Source organism: Bombina bombina, chromosome 6, assembly GCF_027579735.1.
Source record: "Bombina bombina isolate aBomBom1 chromosome 6, aBomBom1.pri, whole genome shotgun sequence".
In the NCBI taxonomy this organism is placed as follows: Eukaryota; Metazoa; Chordata; class Amphibia; order Anura; family Bombinatoridae; genus Bombina; species Bombina bombina.
The window spans coordinates 160,290,249-160,309,972 of record NC_069504.1 but is presented as its reverse complement, the minus strand read 5'-3'; the positions used below and the strand labels follow the sequence as shown (position 1 = coordinate 160,309,972).

Genomic DNA, 19,724 nt, shown 5'->3' with positions numbered 1-19,724 from the left:
GTGCAATTAGATTTTTGCACAAAAAGATAACCTCTTCCCCCATGGAAATCAATGGAGAAAAAAAGTGGTACAAATACCTCCCGACATAAAAATATGAAAATTTCCCATTCCAATGTCCTGCAAATAGCAGAATATGTTCTATTTATTAAAAAATACATAGTTATATATATATATATATATATATATATATATATATATATATATATTATATATGTTGGTATTTGGTATAATGTATTTGTACACCTATATATATACATAATTATATACAGGGCTCAAAATTTTCACTAGCCCACTAACCATTGGCGAGTGGAAATTTAATGGTATTGAGTGAAAGTTAGTTAGTGAATGTTAAATCTGAGGTCTGGTGGTTTCCTGTAAGTAGCAAAGTTGGCAAATTAGGCTCCATGTATGAAGCGGCGACAGCTGCTCCAGAGCCACTGCGGGGCAGGTTCACACATACGAGCCTGCTTCCCGCAATATAAGAAGCAGTAGTCATTAGACTGCTGTTTCTTACATTCTTTACCACCTCTGAGGTGGCGAAGAGAAATCAGAGAGCTCGCTCTCTGTGACTGACAGTCCCTTCACTCGTGCAATTGGTCGCTTGAATAAAGGGGCGGGCATGCACACTCATGGGAGTGTGTAATTATACATAAAGGCCAGCAGATGCACAGATCCGCTGCCATATGCAACGAAGGAGGGCGGACAGATTCGCAAGTTGAGAAGCTGTCAGCCTGCTTTTTAATACATGGGGCCCATTGTATTTGCAGAATGTGCATTGCTATTGCAGCACTAACAAACACACATGTTGAACTGTGTGATAAAACTATTATTTAAAGGGATATTATATGTCCATGAAAATGCAAGGATGTGTTATTCCTCTAGGGCTGTAGAGGCCTCATTAGTGCTTAGACTGTTACTTCTGAGAGGGTAAATGGGCAGAGGGAGAGATTGGAGAGGGAAAGTGATAGTAGTGGAGATGAAGGTAGAGTTAAAAGAGAATGGAGAAAAAAAGAGTGAAAAGATATGAGAGAGGGTTAGGAAAGAGTGTAAAGAGAAGGCATGGCCTTGGAGAGAAGGGAGAGAATTTAAGGAGAAATTGAAGAGACGAGGGAGTCGAGAAAGATAGTTAAAGTGATATGATACCCATTTTTTTTTCATGATTCAGTTAGAGCATGCAATTTTAAGAAATTTTCTAATTTACTCCTATTAACTATTTTTCTTTGTTCTCTTGGTATGCTTTGTTAAATGAGCAGCAATGCACTACTGGCTGCGGACTTAACACATGTGTAAGCCAATGACAATCGTTTATATATATGCATCCACCAATCAGCAGCTAGAACCTAGGTTCTTTGCTGCTCCTGAGCTTTCATAGATAAACCCTTCAGCAAAGAATTACAAGAGAAGGAAGCAAATTAAATAATAGAAGTAAATTGGAAAGTTGTTTAAAATTGTATGCTCTATCTAAATCATAAAAGAAAATGTTTGTGTTTCATGTTCTTTAAGAGTGAGAAGTTCTGCTATGCCCTCCCATGGATGTCAGCATTCTCTGTATTCTCTCAGTTCAACAACTTCCTTTTTCTATCCAGCTGTTGTCTCCCCAAAACCTCTAGTTGATGTTTCTAACTGCTATGAACTTATTTTTTGTTAATGTATTACTGATGTAGCATTATTTAATTTATTATGGTATAAAATAAAAATAATATTAAAAATGTTTTACAATGGCTAAACATATGCAAGGAGGGGGTAAAGTAGTGGGTGGGGTGTGGTTGGGATTAGAAGTGGCGAGTAACATTTTGTCCTTGCTAGTAGCTTTGGACTTGACATTTTGAGCACTGATTATATATAGGTATAGATATATACAGAGATATATACAGAGATTTATATATACATATATATATATACATATAGGAATATTATATATACATATAGGAATATATATTTAAAAATACAAAGAACATATTCTGATATGTGAAGAACATTGAAATGTCAAATATTTACAGTAAATATATACTATAAAGCTTCATTAAAAATTTATATTACCGAAATATGGTTTTATATGTTTTCATCTACTTATTTGCAAAGGGCTTTAACACACTTTATATATATATATATATATATATATATATATATATATATATATATATATACATTTGTATTTATGTGTTTATATGTAGTGATGTTGCGAACTGTTTGCGGGAGAACAGTTCCCGGCGAACATAGCTTGTTCGCGTTCCCCGCTGCGGTCCGCCCCCTATGTGTCATCATTGAGGAAACTTTGACCCTGTATCTCACAGCCTTCAGACACATTTGAGCCAATCAGCAGCAGACACTCCCTCACAGACCCTCCCAGCTCCTTGGCAGCAGCCATTTTAGATTCATTACGATCCTGCTTTCTTAGTGAGAGGAGGTTTAGTGTTGCTGCTGCTGACATTATAGGGAAATAGATAGCTAGGCTAGTGTATTTAGTGTCCACTACAGTCCTGAAGGACTCATCTAATCTCTGCTGTAAGGACAGCACCCCAAAAAGCCCTTTTTAGGGCTATAACTTCATTCGTTTTGTTTTTTTTTATTTGTAATTTTATTTGCATTTGCCTGGCTTTCAGCCTGTGTGTGAGGCTCACAGCATATACTGTGATTAGTCCCACCACTGATATCTGCTTAACATTAGTGCAAATTTAACCAACAAAACTTTTAAATCATTTTGCTAGTGTAATCTAATTTCATTTTCTATCAGGCCTGTGTCTCAGACTCACACAGCATATACTGTGGTTAATTGCTCTGTGCCAGCCACCACTCATATCTGCTTAACATTAGTGTAAATTTAAACAACAAAACTTTTAAATCATTTTGCTAGTGTAATCTAATTTCATTTTCTATCAGGCCTGTGTGTCAGGCTTACACAGCATATATTGTGGTTAACTGCTGTGCCAGCCACCACTCATATCTGCTTAACATTATTGTAAATTTAAAAAGAAAAACTTTTAAATCATTTTGCTAGTGTAATCTAATTTTATTTTCCATCAGGCCTGTGTGTTAATTTAATTTTAGTTGCCAGGCCAGCCTGGCTGCCATTAGTGCCAGCCTGTGTGTCAGGCTGCCAGCATATACTGTGCCTACTTCCATCCTCAGTGCCAGTCCACCACTCCTATCTGGTGTAACATTAGTTTAAATTTTGTAAAAAAAAAAACTTTTACATCAGTCTTCTAGTGTTATTTAATTTTAGTTGCCAGGCCAGCCTGCCACTAGTGCCAGCCTGTGTGTCAGGTTGCCAGCACATACTGTGCCTACTTCTATCCTGAGTGCCATCACTCCTATCTGTTGTAACATTAGTGTAACTTTTTTTAAAAAAAAAACTTTTACATCAGTCTGCTATTGTTATTTAATTGCAGTTGCCTGTCTGCCAGCGTGTGTGCCAGGCCCACTTTCCAACTAGTGCCACGAATCATATTTGTTATAACAGTAGTGTAAATATTTTAAATAAAAACTTTTTTGACTGTGAATCATCAGTCTGCTAGTGCAATTGAATTGCAGTTGCCTGCCTGCCAGCATGTGTGCCAGGCCCACTTGCCAACTAGTGCCACCAATCATATTTGTTATAACAATATTGTAAATATTTAAAATAAAAACTTTTTTGACTGAGAAACATCAGTCATCTAGTGTAATCTAATTGCAGTTGCCTGCCTGCCAGTGTATGTACCAGGCCTACTTGCCAACTAGTGCCACCAATCATATTTGTTATAACAGTATTGTAAATATTTAAAATAAAAACTTTTTTTGACTGAGAAACATCAGTCATCTAGTGTAATCTAATTGCAGTTGCCTTCCTCCCAGCGTGTGTGCCAGGCCCACTTGCCAACTAGTGCCACCAATCATATTTGTTATAAAAGTAGTGTAAATATTTTTTTTAAAAAAATTTGACTTTGAAACATCAGTCTGCTAGTGTAATCTAATTGAAGTTGCCTTCAATCTATCTATCAAATCTATCTATCTCATGGTTGTGCAAATGGACTGTTTGTGGTTGTTTGCGGTGCGTTACACAGGGAGTTTGGTCTGTCACTGTGAAGCGGGCGTAACCCTTACACTACCTGATCGATACAACATCATACCTGATGTTTTAAAGCACGTTATTCCAAACAATTTAGGAATGTTAGGTGATTTAGGCCCTTTATGGGTTAAAACCAAACTCTGCATCAACTATGTAATTTTCCGTGGGAGTTTTGCCATGGATCCCCCTCTGGCATGCCACAGTCCAGGTGTTAGTCCCCTTGAAACAACTTTTCCATCACTATTGTGGCCAGAAAGAGTCCTTGTGGGTATTAAAGTTCGCCTGCCTTTTGAAGTCAATGACGGTTCGCCAGTTCGCGAACATTTGCGGAAGTTTGAGTCCGCCGTTCGCGAACCTAAATTTTTAGGTTCGCAACATCACTATTTATATGTGTATATATGTCTGTAAATACATATATACACATATAAATACATAAATATGTATATGTATTATCTCAATGTTAAAGTCATTTGGCTGCATTTTCTTTTTCTTTCTAACTCCTGAGATCTCATATCTTTGAGCCCTTATAGAATTTGTGTGCAATACAGGTATATATATATATATATATATTTGATAATTTTAATTAGATGGGATTATTATGAGTGTAACTGTACTTTGCAATGTTTTTTTTTATGTGTTTTGTGCAACTTTTTTATTTTGCAAAACAGATAACCACAGCTCTGTGAACACGGTAATGATTCTTACGTAAATTACAATTTAACCTGGCTGCAAACAATCACGAAAACCCTTGCACAAACGATTGCTTGTAATCTGGCTCAATGTATTTTAATGAACCTTTTTTTTTATTATTATTTGACAAAGAAAAGTACATTTCATTCTTTCACTGAACAAGTTACATTTACAACATTTCAGTTGCTCACACCCTGCAGCTCTATTTCTCCCCCCTGGCTGAGCCATTGATTCTACCACATATGAGTTAAAGGTAATAGATATAACTTTCCTCATATCATCCCATAAAGATTAACTTTTAGTTTCCCTCCAGTCTTTAGACATTGATCCATGTGGAAAACAGAGCCAGGAACCTACATTGGAACAGAATTTGGAATGGTGCAGCTATGCTGGAGCTGACATGAATGACAATCAATATCTTTTAACTGTGGCAGAGTATGGGGTTATCTGTTACTTTATGCTGTGCAAAAAGCTAATTCTGTTTTTATGTTTTCAAAAATATCAATTTTGTAGCTATACATTGGTGTTTTATTGAAACTCTAAACTGACAGTGGTCACATTACTTAAAGGGATATGAAACCCACATTTTTCTGTCATGATTAAGATATAGCATATTTTACATTTCAATGTTCTCCACATATAATTTTATATATATATATACCTATCCACACACACTATATATATATATATATACACCTATCCACACACACACTATATATATATATATATATATATATATATATATATATATAATCAAGATAAGGATAAGCACTCACTGGATTTAAATACAATAATTATTTATTGGTAGTGACGTTTCGGGGCATTCACCCCTTCCTCAGTCTGAGGAAGGGGTGAATGCCCCGAAACGTCACTACCAATAAATAATTATTGTATTTAAATCCAGTGAGTGCTTATCCTTATCTTGATTGAATATCCTGCTAAGCACCCTGATCTCTGTTTGGGTTGGCGAGTGAGAGTGCACTTACTTGGAGTCTGTATATATATATATATATATATATATATATATATACCTATCCACACACACTATATATATATATATATATATATATATATATACCTATACTAACACACTATATATATATATATATATACCTATACACACAAACTATATATATATATATATATATATATATATATATATATACCTATACACACACAATATATATATATATATATATATATATATATATATACCTATACACACACACTATATATATATATATATATATATATACCTATACACACACTATATATATATATATATATATATATATATATATATATATATATATATCTCAATATCTATTTAAAGATACAAATAATATTTTCTCCTAAAAAGAACATTGGAATGTTAAATATTTACAGTAAATACAGAATAAAACACATTAATACATATTTATGTTGTGTTTGGTGCAACTTTTATTTTAGCCCTAACCCTTTACTCAAGGTCTTCAGATGCGTGAACCCGATGCGCGTTAAATTCGGATATGCTTGAGCTAACGTGTTTACATTCAACTTGTAATACGTGCGCAAATTAATGCGCCCATGATATTGCTATGTAATCTAACCACTTGTAATCTAGCCCACTGATCTATGTCTCTTTGCTGAGTTATAACTAGATTTCAGCTATTTTTTTCCTTTATTTCACTGTTCACTGAGCAAAAAGGCGATTTTGTTAACAACTTATTCTATGAGAGCAAACAGATAGCCTGCAACCTTTATATTGTCAAATCCACATACTAATTTGCCTCAACCTATCCTATAGCAGTCAAAATTGGAATCCACATGGACAGATTTCAATTCTGAATATAAGCATTTTTGTAATATACATGTTTTAGCAAAAATGCATCTGATAAAAGCTATAGCTGTTTCAAAAGTGTATTTAAGTATGCACCGTGCACCAGCATATTAAACACAGCACTTTCTCAGAGAGCCTAAAGTGCTTGTACCATCCTGTAATGACTCAATTTGTTAATTGCTGACATGATACAAGCCCATCTGGCACCTCTGAGCAGCTGCAGTATTTAAAATGCTGGTGCACTGAGAATATCTAGCTATGCTTCATAGGCACGTGCAGAGAAAAATGTTAACACTAAAACAGTGATATTTTTAATCGAAGCATTTTTTCCGATACATGCATATTGTAAATGTGTTTCTATTGATTTATGTTTAGTTAAATTTTGACCGGAATGTCCCTTTAAGTAAAAAAGTCTGCTTTAAAGGGACAGTCAACACCAGAATGTGTGTTGTTTAAAAAGAAAGATAATCCCTTTATTACCCATTACCCAGTTTTGCATAACCAACACAGTTATAATAATACACGTTTTACCTCTGTAATTATCTTGTATCTAAGCTTCTGCTGACTGCCCCCTTATTTCAGTTCTTTTGACAGACATGCAGTTTATTCAATCAGTGCTCACTCCAAGGTCACTTTACGTGCATGAGCTCAAAGTTATCTATATGAAACATGTGAACTAATGCCCTCTAGGGGTCAAAATGTATTCAGATTAGAGGCAGTCTTCAAGGTTTAAGAAATTAGCATATGAACCTCCTAGTTTTAGCTTTCAACTAAGAATACCAAGATAACAAAGCAAAATTGGTGATAAAAGTAAATTGGGAAGTTGTTTAAAATTGCATGCCCTATTTAAAACATGAAAGTTTTTTTTGGACTTGACTGTCCCTTTAACTACATATAAAACATCTAATTTCTCCAACATTGGTGTGTCCGGTCCACGGCGTCATCCTTACTTGTGGGATATTCTCTTCCCCAACAGGAAATGGCAAAGAGTCCCAGCAAAGCTGGTCACATGATCCCTCCTAGGCTCCGCCCACCCCAGTCATTCTCTTTGCCGTTGCACAGGCAACATCTCCACGGAGATGGTTAAGAGTTTTTTGGTGTTTAAATGTAGTTTTTATTCTTCTATCAAGTGTTTGTTATTTTAAAATAGTGCTGGTATGTACTATTTACTCTGAAACAGAAAAGGATGAAGATTTCTGTTTGTAAGAGGAAGATGATTTTAGCAGACAGTAACTAAAATCGATTGCTGTTTCCACACAGGACTGTTGAGATGAAGTAACTTCAGTTGGGGGAAACAGTTAGCAGACTTTTCTGCTTAAGGTATGACTAGCCATATTTCTAACAAGACCATGTAATGCTGGAAGGCTGTCATTTCCCCTCATGGGGACCGGTAAGCCATTTTCTTAGTCAAACATAAAAGAATAAAGGGCTTAAAAAAGGGCTTAAAAACTGGTAGACATTTTTATGGGCTAAAACGATTGCTTTATTGGGGCATATTATGCAGATTCTAGCTAATAATTGGCATTATAATCTTGGGGAACGTTTAAAAAACGGCAGGCACTGTGTTGGACACCTTTTTTAGTCTGGGGGCCTTTCTAGTTATAGACTGAGCCTCATTTTCGCGCCATTACTGCGCAGTTGTTTTTGTAGAGCAAGGCATGCAGATGCATGTGTGAGGATCTAAGAATCACTAAAAAAGCTTCTAGAAGGCGTCATTTGGTATCGTATTCCCCTCTGGGCTTGGTTGGGTCTCAGCAAAGCATATAGCTGGGACTGTATAGGGGTTAAATTTGAAAACGGCTCCGGTTCCGTTAATTTAAGGGTTAAAGCTCTGAAATTTGGTGTGCAATACTTTTAATGCTTTAAGACACTGTGGTGAAATTTTGGTGCAATTCCTTCATACTTTTTCACATATTCAGTAATAAAGTGTTTTCAGTTTGAAATTTAAAGTGACAGTAACGGTTTTATTTTAAAACGTTTTTTGTGCTTTGTTGACAAGTTTAAGCCTGTTTAACATGTCTGTACCATCAGATAAGCTATGTTCTATATGTATGAAAGCCAATGTGTCTCCCCATTTAAATTTATGTGATAATTGTGCCATAGTGTCCAAACAAAGTAAGGACAGTAATGCCACATGTAATGATATTGCCCAAGATGATTCCTCAAATGAGGGGAGTAAACATGATACTACATCATCCCCTACTGTGTCTACACCAGTTATGCCCACACAGGAGGCCCCTAGTACATCTAGTGCGCCAATACTTATTACCATGCAACATTTAACGGCTGTAATGGATAACTCCATAGCAAATCTTTTATCCAAAATGCCTACTTATCAGAGAAAGCGCGATTGCTCTGTTTTAAACACTGAAGAGCAAGAGGACGCTGATGATAACTGTTCTGACATACCCTCACACCAATCTCAAGGGGCCATGAGGGAGGTTTTGTCTGATGGAGAAATCTCAGATTCAGGAAAAATTTCTCATCAAGCTGAACCTGATGTTGTGACATTTAAATTTAAATTAGAACATCTCCGCGCACTGCTTAAGGAGGTGTTATCTACTCTGGATGATTGTGACAATTTGGTCATTCCAGAGAAATTATGTAAGATGGACAAGTTCCTAGAGGTTCCGGTGCCCCCCAACGCTTTTCCTATACCCAAGCGGGTGGCGGACATAGTAAATAAAGAGTGGGAAAGGCCCGGCGTACTTTTTGTTCCCCCCCCCTATATTTAAGAAATTATTTCCTATAGTCGACCCCAGAAAGGACTTATGGCAGACAGTCCCCAAGGTCGAGGGGGCGGTTTCTACTCTAAACAAACGCACTACTATTCCTATCGAAGATAGTTGTGCTTTCAAAGATCCTATGGATAAAAAATTAGAGGGTTTGCTTAAAAAGATTTTTGTACAGCAAGGTTACCTTCTACAACCAATTTCATGCATTGTTCCTGTCACTACGGCAGCGTGTTTCTGGTTCGAGGAACTAGAAAAGTCGCTCAGTAAAGAATCTTCGTATGAGGAGGTTATGGACAGAGTTCAAGCACTTAAATTGGCTAACTCTTTTGTTTTAGATGCCGCTTTGCAATTAGCTAGATTAGCGGTGAAAAATTCAGGGTTTGCTATCATGGCGCGCAGAGCGCTTTGGCTAAAGTCTTGGTCAGCGGATGTGTCTTCCAAGACAAAATTGCTTAATATTCCTTTCAAAAGTAAAACATTATTTGGACCTGATTTGAAAGAGATTATTTCAGACATCACTGGGGGAAAGGGCCACACCCTCCCACAGGATAGGTCTTTTAAGGCTAAAAATAAGCCTAATTTTCGTCCCTTTCGCAGAAACGGACCAGCCTCTAATTCTGCATCCTCTAAGCAAGAGGGTAATACTTCACAACCCAAACCAGCCTGGAAACCAATGCAAGGCTGGAACAAGGGTAAGCAGGCCAAGAAGCCTACCACTGCTACCAAAACAGCATGAAGGGATAGCCCCCGATCCGGGACCGGATCTAGTGGGGGGCAGACTTTCTCTCTTTGCTCAGGCTTGGGCAAGAGATGTTCAGGATCCTTGGGCGCTAGAAATAGTTTCTCAAGGTTATCTCCTGGAATTCAAGGAACTACCCCCAAGGGGAAGGTTCCACAGGTCTCAATTATCTTCAAACCAAATAAAGAGACAGGCATTCTTACATTGTGTAGAAGACCTGTTAAAGATGGGAGTGATACATCCAGTTCCAATAAGAGAACAAGGAATGGGATTTTATTCCAATCTGTTCATAGTTCCCAAAAAAGAGGGAACATTCAGACCAATTTTGGATCTAAAGATCCTAAACAAATTTCTCAGGGTACCATCGTTCAAAATGGAAACTATTCGAACGATCCTACCTACTATCCAGGAAAATCAATTTATGACTACCGTGGATTTAAAGGATGCGTACCTACATATTCCTATCCACAAGGAACATCATCAGTTCCTAAGGTTCGCTTTTCTGGACAAGCATTACCAGTTTGTGGCACTTCCATTCGGATTAGCCACTGCTCCAAGGATTTTCACAAAGGTACTAGGGTCCCTTCTAGCGGTTCTAAGACCAAGGGGCATTGCAGTAGTACCTTACTTGGACGACATCCTGATTCAAGCGTCGTTCCTGTCAAAAGCAAAGGCTCATACGGACATCGTCCTAGCCTTTCTCAGATCTCACGGATGGAAGGTGAACAAAGAAAAAAGTTCTCTGTCTCCGTCAACAAGAGTTCCCTTCTTGGGAACAATAATAGATTCCTTAGAAATGAGGATTTTTCTGACAGAGGTCAGAAAATCAAAACTTCTAAGCTCTTGTCAAGTACTTCATTCTGTTCCTTGTCCTTCCATAGCGCAGTGCATGGAAGTAATAGGATTGATGGTTGCAACAATGGACATAGTTCCTTTTGCACGAATTCATCTAAGACCATTACAACTGTGCATGCTCAGACAGTGGAATGGGGATTATACAGACTTGTCTCCGATGATTCAAGTAGATCAAAAGACCAGAGATTCACTCCGTTGGTGGCTGACCCTGGACAATCTGTCACAGGGAATGAGCTTCCGCAGACCAGAGTGGGTCATTGTCACGACCGACGCCAGTCTAGTGGGCTGGGGCGCGGTCTGGGAATCCCTGAAAGCTCAGGGTCTATGGTCTCGGGAAGAGTCTCTTCTCCCGATAAACATTCTGGAACTGAGAGCGATATTCAATGCTCTCAGAGCTTGGCTTCAACTAGCAAAGGCCAAATTCATAAGGTTTCAGTCAGACAACATGACGACCGTTGCATATATCAATCATCAGGGGGGAACAAGGAGTTCCCTGGCGATGAAAGAAGTGACCAAGATAATTCAATGGGCGGAGGATCACTCCTGCCACTTGTCTGCGATCCACATCCCAGTAGTGGAAAATTGGGAAGCGGATTTTCTGAGTCGTCAGACATTCCATCCGGGGGAGTGGGAACTCCATCCGGAAATCTTTGCCCAAATAACTCAATTATGGGGCATTCCAGACATGGATCTGATGGCGTCTCGTCAGAACTTCAAGGTTCCTTGCTACGGGTCCAAATCCAGGGATCCCAAGGCGACTCTAGTAGATGCACTAGTAGCACCTTGGACCTTCAACCTAGCTTATGTATTCCCACCGTTTCGTCTCATTCCCAGGCTGGTAGCCAGGATCAATCAGGAGAGGGCCTCGGTGATCTTGATAGCTCCTGCGTGGCCACGCAGGACTTGGTATGCAGACCTGGTGAATATGTCATCGGCTCCACCATGGAAGCTACCTTTCAGACAGGACCTTCTTGTTCAGGGTCCATTCGAACATCCGAATCTGGTTTCCCTCCAACTGACGGCTTGGAGATTGAACGCTTGATTTTATCAAAGCGTGGGTTTTCAGATTCTGTAATAGATACTCTGATTCAGGCTAGAAAGCCTGTAACTAGAAAAATTTACCATAAAATATGGAAAAAATATATCTGTTGGTGTGAATCTAAAGGATTCCCATGGAACAAGATAAAAATTCCTAAGATTCTATCCTTTCTACAAGAAGGTTTGGAGAAAGGATTATCTGCAAGTTCTCTAAAGGGACAGATCTCTGCTTTATCTGTTTTACTTCACAAAAGACTGGCAGCCGTGCCAGATGTTCAAGCATTTGTTCAGGCTCTGGTTAGGATCAAGCCTGTTTACAGACCTTTGACTCCTCCCTGGAGTCTAAATCTAGTTCTTTCAGTTCTTCAAGGGGTTCCGTTTGAACCTTTACATTCCATAGATATTAAGTTACTATCTTGGAAAGTTTTGTTTTTAGTTGCAAGTTCTTCTGCTAGAAGAGTTTCAGAGTTATCTGCTCTGCAGTGTTCTCCGCCCTATCTGGTGTTCCATACAGATAAGGTGGTTTTGCGTACTAAGCCTGGTTTTCTTCCGAAAGTTGTTTCCAACAAAAATATTAACCAGGAGATAGTTGTACCTTCTTTGTGTCCGAATCCAGTTTCAAAGAAGGAACGTGTGTTACACAATTTGGACGTAGTCCGTGCTCTAAAATTCTATTTAGAGGCTACTAAAGATTTCAGACAAACATCTTCCTTGTTTGTTGTTTATTCTGGTAAAAGGAGAGGTCAAAAAGCGACTTCTACCTCTCTTTCCTTTTGGCTTAAAAGCATTATCCGATTGGCTTATGAGACTGCCGGACGGCAGCCTCCTGAAAGAATCACAGCTCACTCCACTAGGGCTTTGGCTTCCACATGGGCCTTCAAGAACGAGGCTTCTGTTGACCAGATATGTAAGGCAGCGACTTGGTCTTCACTGCGCACTTTTGCCAAATTTTACAAATTTGATACTTTTGCTTCTTCGGAGGCTATTTTTGGGAGAAAGGTTTTGCAAGCCGTGGTGCCTTCCATTTAGGTGACCTGATTTGCTCCCTCCCTTCATCCGTGTCCTAAAGCTTTGGTATTGGTTCCCACAAGTAAGGATGACGCCGTGGACCGGACACACCAATGTTGGAGAAAACAGAATTTATGCTTACCTGATAAATTACTTTCTCCAACGGTGTGTCCGGTCCACGGCCCGCCCTGGTTTTTTAATCAGGTCTGATGAATTGTTTTCTCTAACTACAGTCACCACGGTATCATATGGTTTCTCCTATATATATTTCCTCCTGTCCGTCGGTCGAATGACTGGGGTGGGCGGAGCCTAGGAGGGATCATGTGACCAGCTTTGCTGGGACTCTTTGCCATTTCCTGTTGGGGAAGAGAATATCCCACAAGTAAGGATGACGCAGTGGACCGGACACACCGTTGGAGAAAGTAATTTATCAGGTAAGCATAAATTCTGTTTTTTTTCATCAAGGGCAAAGCCAATAGATCATTTACATTTTTTAGTTAAAGGACCATTGCATAAAATAGCATTCAATAGTCAACAAATGCTTAATAAAAAGACAATGCAATGGCACTTATTCTAAATTTGAAATGAGCAGTAAATTTAGATTTTTTTTTCTGACAACATTCAAAACTCCCTTCAATTTTCTTGCCCATTGTGTCATGTGAGAGCTATCAGCAAATTACAGACTCATACAGACATATACACTGTGAACTCTTGCACATGCTGAGTAGAATCTCGTGCCTCAGTACGTATGCATATAAATAGAATTTGCACAATTTGATAAAATAAGTAAATTAGATAGAGCATTGAATTTTAAGCAACTTTCTAATTTACTCCTATTATCATTTTTTCTTTGTTCTCTTGCTATCTTTATTAGAAAAAGCAGTAATCTAAGCTAAGGTGCTGGCCCATTTTTAGTTCAGAACCCTGGATAGCACTCTGATTGGTGGCTACATTTAGCCACCAATCAGCAAGCTCAACCCAGGTGCTGAACCAAAAATTGGCCGGCTCCTAAGCTTACATTTTTGCTTTTCAAATAAAGATAGCAAGAGAATGAATAAAAAATGATACTAGGAGTAAATTAGAAAGTTGCTTAAAACTGCATGCTCTACAATTGTCCCATCCCCCTCTCCCCTCCCCCTCCTTTCACTCTACCTTTCTGCTATTATCCTGTGTCTTACAGCCCTTTCCCTGTCATTTGGTTCCTACATATTCACATTCTCTCTCTCTCCTTTATTGTGTTTTCCTTATTTTCAGTCTCCTGCTTCTTTCTTCTTTTTTCTATTATCTGCTTCTCTTTTAATTTTATCATTACTCTTTCATCTCCCCCTATAACCCTTCCCCCCTTATTTTCCTATTTCATTTCTTCTCCTTCCCCTATAAACCCTCTCTTTTTCTCTATTTCTCCCCTGTCCCAGAGTGTCCCAATCCCACATTCTCTCACTTTCATATTATTCTACCCCCCTCTCACAAAAATGCAAATTTAATTTGCTTGCACTGAGCAGACACTAAGAAGTAGGACCAGTGAAGACCGTCTGTGTCCCAGTCGCCCCTCAGGTGGACAGAATGGGGGTACAGGGAGACAAAGCAAACAGCGTACTCCCCCTATGGGGACAAAAAAGGCTAATCAGGTGCTTCTCCTTCTTTCTCACATCCTGCGTGAGTCCACAGGCAAAGCAACTGGCAAGAGATACAGAAATCTGGGAAAATCAGGATTAAGAGTTTCATGTCTTGGACTTGGTACTTGGGTAACTTTTGCTTCCCAGATCACAGATGAGATTGCAGAAAACCTTCTGAGTATTGCATACGAACATGGGGTGAACCTTTTTGATACTGCAGAAGTGTATGCAGCGGGGAGAGCAGAAAAAACTCTGGGAAATATTCTTAAAAAGAAAGAATGGAGACGCTCCAGTTATGTTGTTACAACCAAAATTTACTGGGGAGGACAGGCAGAAACTGAAAGAGGCCTTTCACGCAAACATATTATTGAAGGTCTCAGATTGTATTTGCAAATCGAATGGATGCTAACAGTCCAATGGAGGAGATTGTTAGAGCCATGACGTTTGTCATCAACCAGGGTATGGCTATGTACTGCAATGGAAATCATGGAAGCATATTCAGTGGCCCGTCAATTTAATCTCATTCCTCCAGTGTGTGAGCAGGCTGAGTATCATCTCTTCCAGCATGAAAAGGTGGAGACTCAACTACCTGAGTTGTATCATACGATAGGTGTTGGTTCTATGACATGGTCTCCGCTGGCGTGCGGTCTAATTACTGGAAAATATTTCAAAAGTGTTCCAGAAAAATCAAGAGCATCATTCAAGGGCTACCACTGGTTGAAGGAAAAAGCAGCAAGTGAAGCAGCACTTAAATATAAAGGAGCTGCATCCTATTGCTGAACGTCTGAACTGCACAGTGACTCAACTGGCTATTGCATGGTGCCTGAGAACTGAAGGGGTTAGCTCTGTACTTCTTGGTGTTTCCAACTCTGATCAGCTACTGGAGAACCTGGGATCCATTCAGGTATTGTCCCAAATGACACCTCAGATAATAGTCGAAATTGACCAGATTCTTGGCAACAAACCCAATATAAAAAAAGATTCCCGAGCATGAGAATCAATCAGGAGCCCCTTGGAACTTCAAGGTGTCCCCCACTCAGGACAAGGGACATACAAAAGCTCACTAGCCTTGTGCATGGTCCCCCATCTGGCAGTGCTGAGAGAGTGGGTGGAGAACTTTACCTAGCAATAAGAGAGGAATATCTGCTGTCTGCTTTAATACTATGGAGTTTTCCCAAGCATTAATTCATGTCACCCTGTGGGGGGAGAATAAGACTAAAAGTGCTCTGTCACCCTATGGGAAGAGGGACAGATATATAGCTCCCTTGTGTACATGTCACATTGCAGGGAGAGGAACAGGCTAGTGCTGTTCTGTTTAAGTCATCCTATAGAAAAATAACCCACTAATGATGCCCTTCTTACTTTTATCCTGTTGGAGGAGGGAAGCTTTAAGTCCTTTTTTTTGCATGTGTGTGCGTCTGTAAGTAAGCACAGACTCATTGTTCACCCTGTCTGTGTTATTCTGTAAAGAGAAAGGGCCGACTTTTACCTCCTTTATATGTTCTTATTGAACCCTTCTACATTACCTTGTAGTGGTCGTGGGAAGAGAATCATAGACTCTTCTGTATTTCTCTCTGTATCACCGTGGGAAGGAGCAACCAACTCATACTTTTTCTCGGACTGATTTGTCCTACAGGAAAGAACCAGACTCATAATTTGTTCTGTTTGTCACACTGAATGTTTGTGTGTGTGTATGGTAGTAACATATTCAAACTCCCTGTCTGGATCAGTTTGTCAAATTGTGGCAGAGGTTAAAGAAAAGAACGTTGTCATACTCACAAATACCTTATATCCCAACCCAACTGTCTAATTGGCATTATATCCAATGGTGTCATCTTGTTCAACATATTATTGATAAAACAGGGACATCTCTTTAACCACGGCTATTGTCACGGCTATATCTGCATGTTCAATTTTAGGAAAAATGGAGCCAGAATCTAACATGTAGGATTATACCGTTACTGCCTGTCTTTGAAAAACCTTTGGGATCCTGTGCTATAAAAAAATGGCTGATGTACTACAAAAAAAAAAAAAAAAAAGAAAACAGAGAAGAAAAAAAAACTGCATGCTCTATCTGAATCATGAAAGACAAAAAATTTGGTTTAGAATACCTTTAATTTTTTACTTTAGTCTTCCTTTCATGGGCTATGTTTTTGGTTAACTGAATTTCTTTTGGCATCAGCAATCTTGTAAAATAAACAATTGTATTGATCTGTAAACAATAGATCATTTCCAGTGACTAAACAAAATAGGAAAGTAAGTACTAAATATATATTAAATGATCAAAACCCACTGTGAAACTGTTAAATCATAGTTTTTCATTGAGACTCGGAACTAGAAAATGCATGCTTTTAAGTGAGTTGTAAAGTTCATCAAACAAAAGCCTGAAAAGAAGTTCCATTAAACAATTTTCAAACTTTGCTCTAAAACGTATTTTGAAAAAAAAAAATCTTTTAAAGTTCTGATAATGGATTTTGTAAAATGAACATTCTTTTTTGACTTCCTTTACAAATACTACTGCTGCTGCATTTCTTGTCTGCGGTAGATTTTTTTAATGTCAGCAATAATTGAAATGCATTTAAAAATAGAAGTAAAAGTGCTATTAACATTCCATTTTGGTAATGATAGTGAAGATTTTTAGATTATATTAGATTTTTAGAGGATGTAATCATGTTAATCTAGAGATGAGTATGGTTCTCTCACCCACATTTTCTACCAAGAACAAAACATCTTAGCGTAGCTGGGGTTTTTTAAAAAATATATCATGACAATAACCATTAAAATGGCTGCCAAAAAAGAAAATAATATGCCGCTGTTTAAAAAGTTTTTTGGTTTTCATTTGGCATTCACCAAATTACAACAGGTAAAGGTTATTTTTTTGGTTCCCGATGAAGTCAACAAGAGCCAAAAAAGGATAAATGTGTCTCAATTTATATTGAACCTATTAATGACTACCAGATTCCGGTATGCTGATACTAATGGACTCAAGTTTTCAGCTAACCCTACTATGAGCTAGATTACAAGTGGAGCGCTATTTAGCATTCCCATTTGCGCATAAACTTTGATAGATGTATTCCTTTTACGTGCATCGTGTTGCACTCGTATTATAAGTTGAAAGTAAAAAGTTAGTGCGCAAGCGAAAACCCAACACGTGCAAACATTTTAAATTCAAATATCATGGCCACGTTAACATATTCCCCCATAAACTTCAATGGAGCACAAAAACTGCAAAAAGAACCCATGCTCAGGAGCTAAGCAGACGACGGTTATTCAAAAGCTCTAAAACCAGCATGAAGTATGACAATTTCACATTCCAATGTTCTTCACATAGAAGAATATGTTCTATTTCTTCTTAAATAAATATTTCGATCTATACATCTGATTATTTTTTTGGTAAAATATGTACATATATATATATATATATATATGTGTGTGTATATATATATATATATATATATCCATATATATATATAGGAAGGAATATCTATTGAAAAATACTTTGAACACATTCCCCTATGTGAAGAATATTGGAACGTGAAATATTTACAGTACATAGACAGTTAAACACTTAAATATAGATATTGCATAATTAAGATTTTCATTTTTTTTAGCTACTTGACTGTAAAGACTCCAAAGCACTTATATATGTCTATATATATGTATGCATATTAGTAAATACATACAGTATATACACACATAAACAAATACACAAACCTGCTCAACGAAGCGATGGTCTACAGGTGGCGAAAAGCAAAATGTCCATAGGCACAGGTAAAACAGGAGAGAGGGTATATGGATCTAGTCCCAATAATATATATCTAGTAGGTTTATACTCACATGCGGCAACCTCTTTTCCCAGTGCGTCTGCACACGCACCTATTACAGATACAAAAGTCCTTAGGATGGAAAAAAAAAGCGCTCCAAGCCTTTATGTAAAAAGTTTAATGCTTTATTCCAAAAAAGTGTTTAAAAACATATAAGATAACAGCGGTCAGCACAAGAAAAGTGCAAAAATACAGGTGACAGAACAGGTGCTCCCAGCAAACGTTTCGTGCAGTTATGCACTTGGTCACTGCTGATTAGTTCACCTGTTCTGTACTCTATTTATAGCCTAAATTATCAAGAAACATGTCGACCTGAATTTTTAATATCAGAATTTTTAATATTAATTGTATAAAAAACATGTAATAATGATTCTCACCTTGGTATGGTTAGACAATATTTGGATATCTAACTGTTATTTATAGTCCTAAAAGACATTGTACTAGCCTAAGAGGAAAACAGGGAGCCTATGACAAGAAACATATTTGTATATAAATAGTTAAACATTGACATTGCAAAGTAATATATGCTAAAAACAAAGACTCACATCATTGAGCAAGCATATCAACCTGTGTCACAAATATTAACGCATGATCCTATAACAAGAGACCTATCATATGTATTTGATATATATAGATTGTACTTGACAAACTGTTATATAGGCTTATCATATTACGGCAATGTACTCTTCTCATATTTAGACCCAAAGGATGGGTTGTCTGGAGATTAAATATCCATTCTTCTTAAATAAATATTTCGATATATACATCTGATTATTTTTTTGGTAAAATATGTACACATATATATGTTTTATTATTATTATTATCAGGTATTTGTAGAGCGCCAACAGATTCTGCAGTGCTGATTATATATAATAATATATAGATATCCAGATATATATATAGGAATATCTATTGAAAAATACTTTGAACACATTCCCCTATGTGAAGAATATTGGAACGTGAAATATTTACAGTATGTAGACAGTTAAACACTTAAATATAGATATTGCATAATTAAGATTTTAATTTTTATTTTAGCTACTTGACTGTAAAGACTCCAAAGCACTTATATATGTCTATATATATGTAAACATATTAGTAAATACATACAGTATATACACACATAAATACATAAATACACATATAAACATATATATACACACACACACACGTTTAGACATGTGCATGCATGTATCTTTATGTTAAAGCCCTTTGCATGCCTTTTTTTTCTAACGCCTGAGACCTAATGTCGTTGAGCCCTTATAACTTTTTAATGCAATTTTTTGAAATAATATTTATCAGACAGTGTTATTATGAGTGTAACTATACTTTTAAATGTATTTTTGATGTGCTTT

General features: G+C 37.5%; 1 pseudogene; it reads left to right on the top strand.

The window, feature by feature from the left end:
- Positions 1-14,401: 14,401 nt before the first annotated feature.
- Positions 14,402-15,539, top strand: LOC128664987 (voltage-gated potassium channel subunit beta-3-like; annotated as a pseudogene).
- The last annotated feature ends 4,185 nt before the right edge of the window (positions 15,540-19,724 follow it).